Raw genomic sequence first — 18944 nt, forward strand, 5'->3', positions numbered from 1 at the left:
CACATCCCTCTGAGTCTGTTTGCTGCACTACAGAGTAGAACCCCATGCTGGAGGCCAACCAGCACACATTGTCCAGCACAGAAAAAGAAAAACATTTATGGCTCTGACAATGTGATTATTCTGTCTTTGTCAATTATGTTTGCAAAAAAAATAAAAAGAAGTCAGTTGAGGTTCATGAAAATGGCCCTTTCCTGTGATACTGTTATTCTGAGGTCTGTCCAGATGGTTGAGGACATCAACGACCACCTGACGCTCTGCAGTTTGACATTCAGTTGTGTTTTTTTTTTTTAATCTGTACTTTCCTTCACTTTATTACATCTCCTGTCTGGCGCATTAATGGGAAACTACACAATAAAAAAAAAATAGATTCCTGTCGGTCGCTAAGCGAATAAAAAGTAGAATTTTTTTTTTTTTTTTTTTTACAAAGTTGAAAAAAATTTGTCGCAGTGGCTTTTTTTTTATGCTGGTAAGTGAGAATGATTATCGCAGTCTCCCGTTTTAACTGCTTTGTATTCTCATTTGGTCCAATTTGGTAGGCCACAAATTTGATTATCTTCAGAATGCTCTCAGGCGAATAGTAAAACGTTCATAGAAAAACGCTGAGAGAGAGAGAGAGAGAGAGAGAGAGAGAGAGAGAGAGAGAGAGAGATGGGAATTATCAACCACTGGCGGATCATCTTAACTGGATGAGATGGTGACCCTCCATCGCCACGCTTAGCGGAAGGTGACATGTATCCAAACATTAAAAAAGTTACCAAAGAAGTCCATAAAATCAAACAGGGGTCCAAATGTGTGCATAGGCAGAGAATCTAGTCAAGGAAGTGCTGGAAAAGGAGGAGAAAAAAAAAGTCGAAGGGTAATTTGTGTCATATTTTCTGCTTTATGTCTGAGCGGTGACTCACAGCTTCTGTTTTCTCACCTGCCACCATTTTCAGGACTGTTGCAATTTTTCAGTCTACATTGCAAAGGTATTACCGCCCGTTTGTGTCTTCAGAAATACAGACTTCATTTTACCACGTGGTAAACTGTCTCTTTTTGTACTTGAGTTTATGCACAACATGGTTCGAGGAGTGTTAGGGCCATATTTTGCATGTCGAGAAGTTGAAATGTCAAGAAAAAAAAAGTCCAAAATTAAGATGTCAAGAACAGATACGACTTTTTAAAGTTTACATTTAAACCTCGAGTAAATCTGGCTCCGTTGAATGCCATCTATCACCCCCCCCCCAAAAAAAATGTTTTTTTGTCTTTCAGCTAGCTAAAATAGGCATCTTAAGCTCGTTGTTTTTCCCCACCTGCATTACTTCTGTATGAATGCAGAAAAAGCCAGGGACGTATATTTAGCTTGAAGCTAATGGTTGCTGTCAGCTAACAAAAGCTACAATAACAAAACAACATCAAAACTACCAAGAAAACATCAAACTACCATAACTACAGCTTGTTCACGGCGCTACAGGCAGCTGGGACACTGAGTCAAACCAACACGCTCACGCTCCCTCATGGTGGAGGGGTTCCAGTTTGTTTTTAGCTCAAACCAAAGTGTTTGTGGACGACTGAGTGTCCAGCTGTTTAAAGAAGATGTGGATTATATCGGACGACGCACATGAGAGCTTGCAAACTGACGTCTGCGCTGCTTCGCTCTGGCGGTTGTTAGCCATCAGTCCCCGTTAGCGTCGAGCTAAATATACGTGGCCGGCACTTTCTGCAGTCCAGAGTCGTAAAGAAGGGACGAAGGCTGAGGATAAACATTCATGAGTACTTGAAAGGCAAACAACGCCATTGGGATGAAGGCATGGGTTCAATTATATTTCAGAAGCGAGGTTAATAACACAATTTATTTTTCTCTTTTATTGTGTAAACATGGTGCGGCGATAAAAGACTTTGGGGAAAAACGTGTCTGTTCAGAAGAAAGCGCACAAACCATAAAGGCGTGACCTCATTTATCTCGAGATAATATTGACACTTTGAGCTCAACATTCTGAGTTCTTTCCTTAAATCATAGTTGGTCTCAACTGCTTACATTTCAACTTTCTTCTCAGCATAAAAGAGAATAACCAATAAAATAAACATTCTCCGTCCATTTTCTTTTCTACTTTTGACCCTAATATCCTCTGTAATATCTTCTGTAAGTATGACTGTTGATTAAAGTGACTTTTTTTAAATTAAACTGTGCGGAATCGCTTGAGTCAGAGTCTGTAACTTTGGCGGATGAATATCTGAGTGGCTGGTCCTGGTCCATGTGTCCCAGAAAGCCCTCAAAGGAAACACCTGAGCTGACAAATGTTTCATGCAAATATGCAGCAAGCTGCTCCTCCACCACCTCATGCTCCTCCCTTATGTGTGTGTGTGTGTGTGTGTGTTGGCTGTGATGAAACATTTTATTTTCTTCCTCTTTGGTGTGTAGTTTCTCTGAATACCGCAGCCTCTGAAACATTCATATGCAATATATGAATTATAGACATTTGGGTTACGTTGCAGCTACATAAGGATGCGGAGGTCATTTGTTGAAACTTGACTGCCTTTTAATTAACTTTATTTGCCCCTTTTGACTAAGAAGAATTCTACAAGCTTGGAGAAAGAGGAGACAGAGAGGAAATGTGGCCCGAGTTTTAAATATGCGTAATTATATTTTGAAGGGAGTGCATCCGAGCTTGCTGTATTTGGAAACTGCGCGCGTACTGACGTCATGACTTTTGATGATGGTGGTGGGTGTAGATGAGGAAAAGCGTGAGGAAGAGGAGGGGAGGGGGCGGAAGGAGGGGGGGGGGGGTGTTCCCGTGTGAACGCGCCTGACGGATCCCCGGCCGAGGACGGCGAGGACGCGCATCTCTGTCCTCCGCTCGTGAAGAAGCGACTGCAGGGGAGCCAGATGCCCGACTGCGAGCCGCTGCCTGTGGATACCTCGTCCGAATACCAGAGCAGGCGGGAGCCAGTGACACGTTCCACCCTCTGACGGCAAGGATGAGAGGAGAGGGGCAGTGAGCGCAGGAAGAATTGCTTTTTTTTCCCCTCTCGCTTGATTATATTTTCTCTCTGTCTGCGTGTGCTTGACAGAAGAGCTTCCTTGGACTTGGAGTACCAGGCATTAGTAGAAAACCACTCTGCTGCTGCGGTGCCGCTGCTGCTGCCTGTGAGGCGCGTCCATCTCGTCGCTTTGGAATATAAAGATATGCACCAAACCATGGAGATTATGTGACATGGATTTATTTTCTTGAACAGAGCTGGACATCTACAAAAACAACCACAAAAACCCGACATCCCCTCTTTTTTCATTTCCATTTTTTTATTTCTTGCGTTGTTCTCTTTTTTAATTTGTTTCCATTAAATTCATGGATAGTTTATGATTTCCTGATATTCTTCTTTGTTTTTTTTTAATTTACTTATTAATTCATTCATTTTATTTCTTTACTCGTGTTTTTTCTGGCTCGTTTCGGAGGTGCAGAAGTGGGATGCCTTGCCGAGAACATTTGTGGGGAGAAGATTCCAAGCAGAGGCGAGGAATGAATGAATGATCGTCTCCCTCCCTCTCCAACCTGAGACGTGCCATGGATGGGAAACTTAATTTATATCCACGAAACCGATCGGGGAACAGTCGCCACATCAAATAACTACTGCTGACAGCGATCAGGTAACGTGATTTATCTATTGATCACAACATATGTGCTGCTGGACTGCTCCTCAGCTCAGAGGAGCTCGTGTATGGAGTTTATCCTTGACATTTGTACATAGATCACCGAGTACAAGAGTAGTAAAATGACGCACTGACTTTTGGAGTCATTTTGCTTGAACTGAATGGGCAGTGTTGTCCGCGTGTGATCTGTGCGCCGAACCCTGCGGTAGAGAAAATATATATATAAATAAATACATATTAGCAGTTGAATTACGGCTCATGTGTTGAGCACAAGCTTCTGGAATGCCGAATCACGTTGTGAGAGAAGCGCAGAGAGCTATAGATCGACCCTAAAGCTGCTGGGAGACCAGTAACTTTGCGCAGTGGCCAAAAAGAAACACTAACACCCACACTCGCGCGCACGCAGTGCAGCACACACACACACACACGCGCGCGCGCGCGCAAGCCCACACACATACACACACTTACATTTTCATCATATGTAGAAACACGAATTTGACTTCTGTTGCTAAAGAAGCTTTTCACGCGCGCTCTCAATGGATGAAAATGATTCTCGTCAGTTGCTTCCTTCACGTACTGCGTGAGGTTAGAGCCCCCCCCCCCCCATACTCTCCGGTGCGCCCGTGTGTGTGTGTGTGTGTATGTGTGTGTGTGCGTGTGTGTGTGTGTGTGTGTGTGTATTTGCGCGCGCGCGCCTCCCGTTGAATGCTAAAAGCCAGGATGTACCGAAGACGCCAGCGAGCGTGCGCTGAGGATTGATGGGGGGGCCTGGATGACTTACATCCGCGCCGGCATCTCTCACCGCGCAACAGAAAGCCCATTCAAAGATACCTGATCAGGCTCTGATGCCGCAGTGTCGCCTCTTTGCCGCTCATCCTCTCCATCTAGTCCCTGTTATGGGGAGTAAAGTGATCGGTTCTAAAGGAAACGGTTCCTCAGTCTCCCATCGAGCAGGTGGCTCCGGTGACGCTGAGCGGGAATGACAACCGGGACAACGGGAGTGCAAAAGAGCCTGCGAGCTCTCTCTCTCGCTCTCTCTCTCTCTCTTTATCCGTCTCGCTTCTCTACCCATCTGTTGAGTGTGTATGTTGGTGCGTGTGTGCGCGCGCACGCGCGCTAAATCCACACGCACCTCTAAACAAAGTCCCACCACTGCTATCTTAAATCATGGAATTTAACACACACACATACACACGTAAATACACTCACACTCAGGGCTGCTTTGACTAATTCAATCCCAAGGAAACCAAGATATTCCTATAATCTGCATCAGCCTCACTTGGCCTGTTATCTAACTGGCAACATTGTCGCCATCACTCAGACCCTGAGAACCCAGTTCAGACACACCAGTACAGTAAGTGATTCTTCCTCTTATCCACCTTCAATAACTTTAACCTGGCCACTACTTTATGTTTGTTTTTTATTTTAGTGAATAACCTTGTTTGTTTCATTTCTGCCGGCTGCTGTCAGAACACGACACTGCTTTGTTGTCTGATGGCTTATTCATTTTATCATTGCATAGAAATCACAAGTGTCTGTGTGTGTGTGTGTGTGTGTGTGTGTGTGTGTGTGTGTGATCTGAATTGGAGCAGTGAATAACTATAACCTGCTCTCCTCTTTTATAGTTAAAATCACTTTGAATAACCTCGTTTGTTTTATTTCACGGGGCTGCTGTCGGAACTAATGGAGCCGGCAGGGCCGTGTCTCCTTTTAGCTGAGATGAGCAACCCAAGGATGATGGCTGATGAGTTGGATGTGAGAGGAGGTCTCTTTTAAACCCTGCTGAGGGGAGGACAAGCCGTGGTTAGGGGCACTGGTTCGGTAAAGCTGTGGCCAAGTCTGGTATAATTAGCACCTCCTAGGATAAGGATCTCTATTTTCACACTTTCAGGTTACGGTTCTGAGTTTGTTTGTTTTGTATGAAAAATAAAGCATCAGATGTCTTTTAATACTGTTTCAGTGACATGTCTACTGCAAACGATACAGGATGTAGTTTTATCAGATGTCTGTGAGTAAGGAAGGCGGCGGGGGGGGGGGGCTATAGCAGCAGAGGATCGCTGCTATAGCCCCGTTTGCAGGAGGCTGCTGTTCATTTAGCCTTTTTCTAACTGTGAGGAACTTAGTCTCCTGTTTGGGACTGTGGGACAGGACGCTGCTCTTCATGTCAATCAAGTTACAACGTCTCCCTAAGTCAGCATGGATGCTGCGACTTCGTCCAGTGGAATTAGCTTCCAAATTCAGCGATGAATGGAACACAGAACTGATGATCTGCCTATATTATCATGCTATGTCAGGTTTTATCGATATAATATTAATCCTATAGACAATTAGACTGCAGTGTCAAACAGCCAATGAGGGTTAGCTGAATAGGGTTAGCTTGTAGTGGTAGCTAGCAGGAGCCTTGTTTGGATCATAAAACTTTACTCACATTAGTGATTCCATAATCACGGCTGGGACTTTACCATTCCATGCTACATTTCATGGCAGAGATCAAGGCACTGGAAACGCAAATCTGGAATCGTTTAGTTGGCCTGTAACCTGACTGGATCGTTAGCACAGGAGTCTGAGAATCTGGGCGGAACTTGGAATAAAAGCCTGCTTAGATCCTGGATGCTTGCGGGGTCGTGATGCTGTTCTTCTATCAGTGATGAGCTCAAGTAGCTTAACAGAAACTTGGACCACAGTAAATGTATTTATGGGTTTCTGATCCCCCCTAAATAACAGAATTTACCTCTTGCCTGTCATCATGTTCATGGCTTCCCAAGTTTTGACAATTAGGTCTAATTTGAAGATTTTTTTTTTGGTGTGAGCTCAGTGTAGCACGAATTAATGTTTTTAACTGATTAATTCTTGAGCCTGAATCTACTCAGACCACAGTTCATGACATCAGGAAATGCTACTGTGGGTTGTAATTTACAATATGTTGCTTAACTGGACCCAAGAGTGCACACACACACGCACACACACACACACACACACACACACACACACACACACACACACACACACACACACACTGCTGACACAGAACTCTCTCAAAGCAGAGCGTGCTGGAGTGGAAGAAGCTACTGGTTGTGGTGGTGGTGGTGGTGGTGGTGGTGGTGGTGGTGGCGGTGGTGGTGGCGGGGGCGTCTCCAGGAACCAGCGATCTGACATGACAGGGTGCACAGGAAGGAGTAAATGTGCCAAGTGAGGCAAATGATTCCCAGCTAGATAGAACCGGTCACCGCTCCCCACCAGTGGGAGTCCTGCCTCAGACGCCAGTGGTGCAGTTTCAGTTTCAGCACCGCGGACAGCGACATAGACGGGAATATGTGAGAAACAAACTTCATGTGGATTACCCTGGATTATATCCTGACCTCACCAACGTTCTGTCCTCTAATGGAAACAAAGAGTTCCTAGCTGGTTGACTGGATCAAGCACCGCAATCCCAATCAAATCCATGATGAAAGAGAAATCTTGGAGACAGATTCTCTGAGAATGTGCACAGGGCCTGTGTGTGCGCTGACGCTTTTTGGAGCGCACACTTTTTTTTTTTGTGTATGTGTGTTTCGTTTTGGTTGATTACTCGCAGTTCATCCTCCCTCCCTGAGTAATGAGAGCACTTGATCTTGCGTAGGTGGAGCCTCTTTATCCAGTTTTGGATCTTCTTCAGGACCAGGATTAAGAATAAGACTTGGGTCATTGTGGTGCTTGAAAGAGACGACTTTTTAAGAGGTGGTGGTTGGATATGATCTCGTGTCCAACCTGGCGCACATCAGTGCCCGGTTCCCATTAGTAGTGTTTGGCAAAATAAAAAGATGAAATCATTTCATTTTGACCAAAAAATACCGTCTTCTACTTCCATCTTCTCCTTCTTTTTACTCAAAACTGTACGCTGATTGTTGCCTGCTACTCACTCAGAAATGGAGGCAAGAACACTGGTGTTTGAAGAAGGTTCATTTGTTAGAAGTGCACCTTTTTATTAAGAAAGACAACAAAGTGAGCCTTTTTAGCTACTTTATTTAGTTATTTATTTTACCATGATAGAGGTGCATGCGCTGAGTACATGACAACCAATGAATGAGCTAGATTACTAAACTGCTGATAACAGTGGCAAGCATCAGTCTTATATTCCTGGATGTATAGTATAAAAGATGTCTGAAATTAGAGGGAGAAAAAAAAAAACCCAGACTGAATTAGGTTATGAAATCTGTCAATTTTCACCGACACCCGACAGGAAGGTTAAATGGGACGGCGTAAAGAGACAGCGTGTAATGACTGCGCCATCATTGAATGATCATCTGAGCAGCTGCTAGAAATGCCATGCGACTGACAGTGTGACACGTATCAGCTGAAGATGTATGAAAACCACCCAGCTCTGTGGCAGTTTTATAAGGCCTGTAAATGTGATACTAATAACATCTTCAATATCCGCCCACGTCATGCACTAATGCTGGCAACGCTAAATCTTTCACCCCCCCACACACACACACACACACACCCCTCTCTCTCACCTATCTGTCGCTCTCTCTCTCTCTGTTTCACGTCTCACTTTCACTGGAGCGCCTCTGATGGGCAAATGTGCCAGAGCCCACATCCACACACACACACACACACACACACACACACACACACACACCGGGAGAGAGAAAATACAGTATTCAAGCAATGGTGGCAGGTCGAGCTGTGTGTGTGTGTGTGTCTGTGTGTGTGTGTGTGTGCTGTCTAAATAGTGCATATGGACCAGTGGCCAGGCAACAGCTTGGTCTAGTCTGGATCACTGCACCGTGGCCGGGCCATTGTTCCTCTGACACCACCCTTACTGACACATACACACACGTCACTGGCCTTTACCTAACAAGGTTCCCACTGGCTCCTCCTCCTCCTTCTCCTCCCCTGCCCATTTTTCACTCATCCACCTATCCCACATTATTTCTTTTCATTTTTTCTGCTATTTCTTTATTTTATTTTCACCATTCAGTCATCAAGTGAATTTTAAACAATTTCTGGGGAATTTTGCAAAAAAGTAAGTTCCGACTATCAACTCGGCTATGTAATGTGTATTTTTGTCGGAAGACGCCAACAAGCAAGATGGCTGTAACAGTAGACGAAGAAGAGGTCTTGGTTGTCTGTGCCAGTCTACCAGTAGGAATATTCCAGATGGTATCAGCCATCTCATGCCGTCTGGAGTTGAAGACAAAGTTTTTGAGTGTCTGGGAAGAGGGACAGAGCGATCTTCTCCTGTCACAGTGACCTTGACCTTTGACCACCAAGTCCCAGTGGATGTTTGTGACGAATCTGAAGGAAATTAGCACAAAGCATTCCAGAGACTTTGCATTTATGTGAACCGACGGTGACCTTTATATTTGACCTTTATTTTATAAAATCGTTACAGTTCATTCTTGAGATCCAGTCGGCATTTTCGTCAGATTTGAAGAAATTCCCTGAAGGTATTCCAGGGATATCTAGTAAAGAATGGGACGTATGAACGGACCTTTTCTAATCATGATATGTCCAAGATTGAATTTATGGAAACTATTTAGTCCGAATGACTTGCTGTTTTGTTTGTTGTCCAGTCTATAATCTGTGAGTTAATGCAAGGTAAAAACCCTGGTTAATGTATGATTGGAAGCTGGGCAGGGCTATCTTTACATCATTCCGCCTGGCTGAGCCTACCAGAGTTTCACACACTGACAACAAAGCTCAGACTTTGTATCATCACATCTAAAACTCTGCTGTCAGCTCTCCTCATTTATCAAAAGCCCAGGACACCACCACACAAGGCAGAGAAGGCCGAGGAGGATTTGATTTCATAATATATGATGATGGAAGTTTGGGTTCAGCGGCTGGTCAGGGAGAGAAATACAACTGCGCACGGAAGTTCTTTATTATAGATTTCTGGATCTAGAGAAGCAGAGAGGAGGTGAAAAATGTAATCGTGAGTATCCTGCCTCCTTCTCGGCAGCATGTATGGCGCCTCTCTACTTGGTATGCTCTGCCATGCTCCATTTGGAGTCACAGATGCCTCTGTCACTGGGGCGGCACTCATTTGGCGAAGCCCCGGGTGACTGTGTCAATATTTGTAGCGAGTGCCATTTTGGTTCGGGGCGCTCTATAAGCATGACTGGGCCCGGGCGAGGCTACGAGTAAAGAAAACCGAAAGCAAACAAAACAAAACAAAAAAAGAAAACCCTGGTCTTGACTCACTCTGTACAATTAATTAAGGCTTTTGGCAAGAAAAAGAGAAAGGATGGGCCTCGTTGGGATTAGAAAGATTGAGTTTGTAGGAGGATGGGGGTGGGGTGAAAACAAAACAAATTAATTGCCAGGAATTGTGAGGATAATTCACATCTCTGATTAATATTGATTGCATGAGGGATAAGAAACTGCCACAGTAACACCACTGAGAACTCCATGACTTTGTGTGTTAATAACTCCCTTTCTGCAAAGATGAACAAGGGGTCTTTACTGGGCAATGACTTTGCAATTTCAGGTGTGTGAGTGCGCGTGCTCTATTGTTTGGTATCTGACTGTCCCAGCAGTAAATTTGCCTTTTATGTAATGTTTTTCATAATGTGCAGCCCTTGGGGAACGAGAAAGAGCACGAGCTGGCAGATCCCATTGATTCAATGCATCTGAAGCTGCTGTTTTATATAGTAAAGGAGGGGCTGTGTGTGTGTGTGTGTGTGTGTGTGTGTGCGTGCGTGCATCGCCTCAGCTAAAGTGTTTTTTTTTTTCATGTGTGGTTTCTCAGCATTTTACTTAACAAGCCTTGCCTTTTCATACTCCCATGTCTTCCTCTCTTAATGCTTCTTATGTCTCTATTCTTTTCCATAAGTTTTTTTTTACCCTTTGTGCTTACTTGATTCATGTAATGCAACATGCCCACACTCTCCACTGCCAAAGAAATGCATGTACACACGCGCGCGCGCGCTCGCACACACACACACACACACACACACACGCACACAGAGTTGCTACTCATGCACAAATAGCTCATGCACAAGCAGGCAGCTAGTTCCTCTGCTTAACTCAGCATTCAGAGGGCACAGACTCATCTGCCTTAGCACATTGGCCTCACCATCAGCAGAGTGCCACGCTGTGACACCCATCGGCCTCTATTATGGCTCCTCATCGAAGAGGATGCATCGTGTTTGCAGGCCAACAAGTGGAAAGCTGTGCTCTGCAGAAGCAGATGGAAGGAGCCCGGACTCCTTTGTGGTGGAATCTAATGGGATCTGATGTGTGCATGTGTGTGTGTGTTCAGTGTTGTAAATGTGGACTTGGTTAAATAGGACATCTCATGCATGCATGTGCTCTTAGATGGAAACAGAAGCATATTGCAGATCACCCTGCTGTGAAAGTGTGTGTGTGTGTGTGTGTGTGTGTGCGCGCGCGCGTGCGTTGGTTAGCTGTAGTTTCATTTTGTTTCATTTTGTTCTCCTTAGGCTAACAATGTGCTCGAACATATTTGTTGGATTTATGTGAAAACAATAAGATCATCATTTGCACATTATAAAGTGAGCTACTTACCAAATAGTTTAATGGTACAGTATGGCCACCCATCTGTTTTTATGTTAGCTTGAAGCTAACATAGAGTCAGTTCGATGACCAACTGTTTAAGTAATGAGGCATTTTTTAAAATCTTTTTCTTGTTGTTGTTGTCTCATTTTTCATAGCTATGCGTAAAGGCCAGTAAGCTAACTAATCAGTAAGCTAGCAACCTAAGCTGTTAGCTTAGCATAAATTATTGGCATTTTATCTTTGCTTGCAGGCAGTATGTACATCACTTGTTTTACTCTAATGAAAATTTTGAGTATTTATTCCCCATGTTGGATTATGAGTATTCATAGTAGTACTCTTGATTCACGTGCCTCTCAGATGGACCCAAGCAGAGAAGTTGTTGTTCTAGTTTCTGGTTACCTGTGTTCAGGTGACATTTACATTTCACACTTGAACTGAAAACAACATCTATGCTAAAAAAAAAAAAAAAAAAAAATTGTAGTATTTTGTTGCTTTACACGAATAAAACTGCATGTTCGGCATTTCCAGCGTTCCAGTGTTCTTACAAGTAGGAAAAAAAAACCTCAAAATCTGCTAAGAGGCAGGTGAACAGCACCAAAAGCATCGCTCTTTGACTGTGATGATAAGTCAAATGTTTAAGTTTTCTCATTAAAGCAGCTCTCGTGCCTCAGTCGTGAGGCTCATATCTCCATCCCATATCACCCTTTAGGACTCAAGGTCTATTGCGTTCCATCAGGTTTGGTCCAGATGTGGTGGTCTATCCAGTGCTAACACAGCACTGACAGAAAGAATAAATATGTAAATCACCTCCAAAACTGACAACTGGGTGAACCAATAATTCCTCTCTGGGAAAAGAATGAATCCGTGTGAATAACGGGGCACGTGGTTGACACGTTACTGAGGATAACTGTCACAAAAAGAAAGTTTCAGGACGGGTCGTGCAGAGGCTGCCTACTATTTAACGATTCCCTCCAATGCACAAAGGTTCGCTGTTAAAGTCTATTTTTAAGAGCCTGGGCTTCCTTCACACCCCACAAACCTCTGAAGCTCTTTAAGGTGTACCTGAGTTCATGAAGATGCTAATGCAGTCAATACAACCCCATCCGTATTAGACACCTGTACATGCAACATATGCTGCCATTACCTTTATAATATATATATATATATATATATATATATATATATATATATATATATATGTTGGTGTGACATCTATAACATGAGATGATTCTGATCAAGAGCTTCAATTAAAAAGCTCCCCAGGCTGTTTATAGAATATGATGAATGAGCTCAGCATGCCTGTTGGAATAAACTTTAAGACAAAAAAAAAATTATGGTTTCACGCTGTGATATTATGTGCTACCAGTGTAGTTCTGTGTGAGACTGTGAAAATGTGTGTAAGTTGCATGTGAATTTTTTCATGCTTGAAATATGTTGGCACCTGTGTGTGTGTGTGTGTGTGTGGGGGGGGGGGGGGGGGATCTCCCCCGGTCCACTGGCTTGTTAAAGCTTCACCTTGTGTGGTTGGTTTTTTTCGAAGAAGCAAAGTGGACAGGTGGAATTGTTGCCCAGTGGCATGCTGGGTAGCCACACAAGGTGACAGGTGTGTGCATTTGACAGTGTGGAACTGCCACAGAGACGATTAGTTTTACATGCTAAATGTGGAGAACAATGAGACTGATTGTCTCCATTTATTCTCTCTTCTCATAGAAATATCGTGTATTGTCACGCAAATAGCAAAACAGAGAAAATCTCGGAAGTGAAGTAGATGCTCACAGCTTTATCTCTGACTGCTGCAGACCGCACATCAAGCTGCATGCAGATGCAGCTTTGCGCAGTGGTTAAAAGTCTGAATTTATTGATGATGCGATCCTTGATACTGTTAACAGGCTCATTTACAAAAAGAGGGCCATGCAATTGAGTAAAGAGGTGATTAAAGAAAAGAAAGAAAAAAACACTACTGGCCTTTCAGGCTGTTCCAGAGAGCAGGGCTACTTTTATTACAGTGGGTGTTTCTCAATGTCAGGTAAGGACTCTTGAACAGATTCTGAGGACACTCTGTCCAGCCAGGATTCTTCACATTAGGGTCCTCCTTACAGAGAATCTCATATTCCAAGTTGCACTCATCGTGGTTCTTGTATGTTAATGGTAAAAAGATTGTTTTTTTGTTTTGTATTAAAAGCACAGGACCAACCAGCTCATCAGGAACAATTAGGGCTTCAGTATCCTGAGACTTTGACTGTCCACTTCAGGGATTGAACCAGCAACCTTTTGTCAGCTACACAGCCGCTCTACCTACTGACCCTTGCTGCCCCTCTTATCTGCTCGTAATATTAGAGGTGAAAGGGTGCGAGTGCTTCCGCGTTACTATCCACTGTTTCTGGAATCGTAGCATTAAATTGAAGGGGAGCTCTCTTGGCTGTTTCAGATTTGTCTTCATCTCCAGGCCTATTTTTGGCCCTCCTGTTCAAAACGACACACGCACAATAAATACAATATAGCTCTACAACCACAGGGGCCAAATCAATAATCTGAGCCTCAAAATAAAAGTAAAAACACTGAGACAACTTTAGAAGTGTCAGAATCAATATAGATGTTACTGTTTTGTGATAAACGCAGCATAAAAGAACAAATTGTCACTATTCAGAGTGAGAACGACGTTGACACGATGAGGTTAACGGCTCATCTCATCTATGGAGGAGTAAACGAACATCTGACGATTATCTGAGCCAAAGCAGGCTATAGTCTAGGGAAACAGGGTACTTTCATACGGGTTTTAGTTCAGTTCGGTCTAATTATCGCACAATATCTCCTGTTTGACTTTACTCAGGTACGGGACAACAAAGTCATTTTATTTCGAAAAGAAACCGTTCAGTTTCAGTAAGACTTCCATTCATGGAAAAGTGTGTCTGACTTGTTTGGAAAACCATTCATATTGTTTTCATAATGATATATGAGGAAACTGCTCTTTGACTCAGTCTGTAGCAGAAACATGCCTGTAGAATACAGACCTGCTCTGAGTGATACGTGGACAACTGATTGTTATTTTGAGGTGATTGACAGCTCTGTAGAACCAGTACCAGAAAACAGTTGCAGTCCCGAATTCCCAGTCACAAACGTGGTTGGTGAACTGCAGATAGGATGCTAACAAGGAGATGACCCTACTCCTCTTCAGTAGCAGCTCCCGTATAGACGGCTGCATGTCGGAGCAAATGTAACAGTGGATTATTAGTGTTTTTCAGGAGCTCAAGCACGACAAACACCACAGGAAAGCATCAAAGGTTGGAACTCAGACTTTTGATCATAGAGAGAGGATAGCATCACTGGAATCGGCTAGACTCTCAGAGCCCTCGTTTGTACATGTGTAGCATGGAATAACAGAGAAGCAGCAGTTAAAACTTTGCATGGTGGCGCTATAGAGCTTTAGATATTCACAAGAACGGCTCCAGCCTACCTGGAATCCCTGATCCAGGTCTACTCTCCTTCTCGCCCACTACGCTCTGCATGCGAAAGACGCCTGGTGCTTCCAGCCCAGCGCTGCTCCAAATCTCTAGCCAGACTCTTCTCTTCTGTTGTTCCCAAATGGTGGAACGAACTACCAAACTCTGTGCGTTCTGCACTGTCCCTTTCTACTTTTAAGAGACAATTGAAGACTCAATTGTTCAGAGAGCACCGAGGCACTGAACCTGACTCTTCTCCTCTTTGTCCTGTGGGGTAGAATAAGTCAGAGGGTCCAAGACCCAGCACTTAGTGACTATGTAGCACTAACTGTGTTGTGTGATGTTGTATGTCTGTCCAAAAAAAAAAAAAAAAAAAAGGGGGGGGGGGGGCGACACTTCTTCTGCCACTAGATGGCAGTACCTGTGACCAAATCACAACTGAAGCACTTTTGCGCTTCCTATGGACTTTTCCTTAATTAAGTCTAAATTCTTGCTTGTGCTGTACGTCGCTTTGGACAAAAGCGTCTGCTAAATGAAATTGTAGAATTGTAGAATTGTAGATATTCAGTCGTGAAAGTCCTCTGGGTTGGAGTTGGGTATGGTGTGTGCAAAATTAAAAAATATGTGCTTGTAGCTGAGTTTGTTGTGTTTAATTTGGTTTAACCTGACTAAGTGTCTGTGCTATTATGCTACTTTGATGCTACGATGCTATGCTACTTCTATAATGGTTGCCTTAATCATATGAAGGGTCAGGCTTGGAATAACCGTTCTTACCAAGAATATTTGACAATGAGAAACTCACGGTCTCATTGAGAAATGGTGAAACTTACACTTAGCTCATAATATTGATAAAATGTTTACTTTTACCACAGTTGAATTTTTTGGACATTTTTATAGCTTATTATCCTAACGCCCATAATCTTTGAGCATTTCTTGTCCATCTCATCGAACCAAAGCTGCACTTCAAGACGCTTAAGTACAAATCCATCACCATTTCTGCCTGACCTCAAACATTGAGCCTCAACTTCTTGCAGCTCAAAGTATTTGATTGGAAAAGTTTGTACGGTTGGTTCACAGCCTGGGCTGAATTGCTCTGAAGTGATGTCAGGTGCAAAATAACGCAGAAATCATATGTAATAGCACATGCCAACTTCCATTTTCTTCCCCACAACTTCAATTTTGGTTTGGTATAGGAGCCTGGAAGTTGCATTGTGGTATGGATATTTTGACAATCGTGATGCTGGGTCTCTTCTTGGCCCCTTTCGAAACACATTTGGTTGGTCTAGTACTTCAGCAGGCAGCAGTTTTCACAAGTAACATTCACTGCATGTGTCCCAAAATTGAAAAAGAGATGTGCCATTCAAGCACAAAGTGGCGATTTCCCTTTAAAAAAAATGTAATCAGTTTCTTTACTTTTCTTCTCCTCTTTAATCATCATTTTTGAGTATATATATATATATATATATATATATATATATATATATATATATATATATATACTACCTTTGTTCAAGAGGTCCAAACTTTCACGTCCACTGAAACAAACAAGTCCTACTTCACCTGCACTTCGAAACGTGTAACGAGAAAGTAAATGATGGTGTTTTTGGTGCCAAGATGCATCGTGTAATTTATTGTCTCCCCTCTAAACAGCAGCTGTGTCATCATGTGGGCCCCCTGGCACCTTCACAGTCATTAGACAGGTAGATGAGACAAGCATGCAGCAGAGGTCAGCCATGTAATTACAAAAGGAGCCAGAGGCCACTGGACACTAGTGAAGTACAAAGTGTGGACTGGTCGTCCTCATCAATATGGGTTTTATTTGTTGTCTGCATACAGTGAGATTGTTTTCACGGTTTTCTCTGACGTTTATCCCTAAAAAAAAGCAATGACATGAAGATTATCCTCCAGGTAGAGAGGCCGTCTCGCACCCGAAGGGTCGCTGATGGCCCTGTGACGGACTGGCGACCCATCCAGGGAGAACCCCGCCTCTCACCCAGTGTCAGGTGGGATAGGCTCCATCACCCCCCCCCACACGCAACCCTTTACAGATAAGCGGTGTAGAAAATGGATGGATGGATGGAGGAAGATAATCCAAGAAGGGATTTATGACACGCAATGACAGACAAGTGTGTTTTTACCCACAGACTCAGTTGTACACCAACAGATCGCTTGGCAGGTAGGATGTGCCATGGTTTCATATTTAACTTTCAAATCAACAGGGGGCAGCACATAGTAGAAGTAGTAGTAGAAAAGTAGGGTGTCCACCCTTGCATTGTAAAAAACAAGGAATTTCGAGCTTCTTCAGCATGAGTTTTCATGAGTGAGAGTAGAGTAGGCCAAGAAGCTTTTCCAACAACAGCGATGCCGCCATTTTGGACTCAATACGTCAGTGAAAACAGCACAGAGTCATGTTGCTAGAATGACGCGCCAACGTGAGAACGCGTGTTGAGAGTGATTTTTGTTCATTTTGATGACATGTTTTCTCCGTTGTTCAGCTCTTCAATCAGAAATGGCTGGTAATGAAGGACAATGGAGCGATCAGTTTGTTCTTTGGTCAATCTCTCAGTTAAACCAGCTGATCTACATTCCAACAAGCTTTGATTAGCCACATATCAGAGATGAAATTCAATCCGACTGCTCCCCTGATTCATGTAAAACGGCTGAAAGAAGACTGCGTTGAATCTACGATCGTAATATTCTGCCCCCATATAGTATCAGAGTGCTTTCTGACTGGTCTCTAACTTCGTCTACTGCTTTTTCAATTAGAAGTTACGTGTTGTATAATAAAACCATGTGGACCGTGGCAGTCATAAGTCATATCCTTTACCCATGATGTGGATAATAAGAGCCAAATTGTTTCATCATTTTCATGTCATGGGAACAGATTATGCTGCTGGCTATGCACACTTACACGGAGAGGGGGCAAATATGGAGATATAACGTGAACGATAATACAGTCAGACGTGATATTACCGAAGGAGTGATGTTAGAATCAAAAGGTGCACCTGTTTCTCTTAAATCAAACTGTGTTGCAATAAATTGACAAGTTATCATTTTGGAAATCATCTACAAGTTCAACTAATAGATGTTAATGTGTCCAGCGATGGGTCTGTGTGGTTTATTGACAGCTGGAGCTCTGATTTGTTTGATCATTTCTGGTCTGCACTGTAACTATTCCTGGTCTAAGCGCTCAGCTGACATGGAGGCGGTTTGTTTGCAATAAATTGAAGCTGTAAAAGACCAAATTGAATTATTTGTTGGCCAAGTGTAAAGCTAACGCTCTGTGACATACTGCTTGGCCAAAAATGTCTAGTTCCTCGCTGAACATGGCGGTAAAGTACAGTTTGTATTGTTAATCAGTCTGCATTTCTCGCCGCAAATTCTCTTCGGTTCCGCCTCTGGCTTTTACAGAACTGTCTAAAGAGTTGTGTGGACTTCAGAAATGTACAGGGTGACCGCCGCAAGCCTGAACTATTTTCATGAATTATCTCCATGATGCAGGGTTATAAAACCTCTTCTTAAATGGCAGATGGCACAATTAGAATTAAAGGGTCTCCCTCTGTGGTGCATTTAAGAATCCACCATAGAAGCATTTCTCATGGAAATGGTCTTCGTATCAAATAATTTAATTAAATTTGCTTTCTACCCCCCCCCCCCCCACACACACACACACACACACACACACACACACGTTTGTTCATCCAAGCTGTGCTTAATCATTTTCCCCACCAAAGGTGCCTGAAGGTTCTTCCGGTTACAGACGCTTTAATAACATAGCAGATAGTTTTCACACGCGTCGACATGTATGTGCCATACATCATCAAATGATTCTCAGCAGCAACAGCACCCACCTTATCTCAACCACGCTAATGCTTATCATGTTTGTTGTAGAGCTCAGTAGACACAGTGGGACGACCAATCAGCATGCAGGAACACGATGTTTCCCACATCTATTCTCCCTGATTTTTTTTTTTTTTTACCAGTTCTTTTGTCATGACAAGCCCCCCACTCAGCTGTGACATCCATGCAAATACTACTGCACACACACACACACACACACACACACACACACGCTCCGCGACACACTGACACATGAAATCTTGACATATAAGAGCCCAACAGATGCCCACGCTGTTCTCCAAATGGGTCCCATGAAGCGATGTCATTTAACTGGTTGCCAATCAGAGGCAAAAAAAAAAAGAGTAGAAGCTTTTTTTTATTATTTTGTCAAAGAAACAAATGGGATACTTTAACATTTAAAAAAACAGAAGCCAAAAGTGATACTTTGCCTTTGAAAGTCAAAAATAGGTGCCATGAGCTCACAAAGACAACTTTTAACCTTTGCTGCACTTCTTCGTGACTCCAGAATG

The 18944-nt window shown here is 43.3% G+C and overlaps 1 protein-coding gene across 9 annotated transcripts in view; it reads left to right on the plus strand.

Annotated features, from left to right (window-relative positions):
- The first annotated feature begins 2810 nt into the window (after positions 1–2810).
- Positions 2811–18944, plus strand: part of adgrb2 (adhesion G protein-coupled receptor B2) — a 243011-nt gene continuing 226877 nt past the window's right edge. For all 9 annotated transcript variants that reach the window (XR_015111309.1, XR_015111307.1, XR_015111310.1 and 6 more), the window contains exon 1: positions 2811–3625. The gene's annotated coding sequence lies outside the window, so the exon portion shown is untranslated. The remainder of the gene's footprint in view (positions 3626–18944) is intronic.

The sequence above is a fragment of the Aulostomus chinensis genome, chromosome 22 (genome assembly GCF_037954235.1).
Source record: "Aulostomus chinensis isolate RoL2024-O1b breed Wild chromosome 22, RoL_Achi_v1.0, whole genome shotgun sequence".
NCBI classification, from domain to species: domain Eukaryota; kingdom Metazoa; phylum Chordata; class Actinopteri; order Syngnathiformes; family Aulostomidae; genus Aulostomus; species Aulostomus chinensis.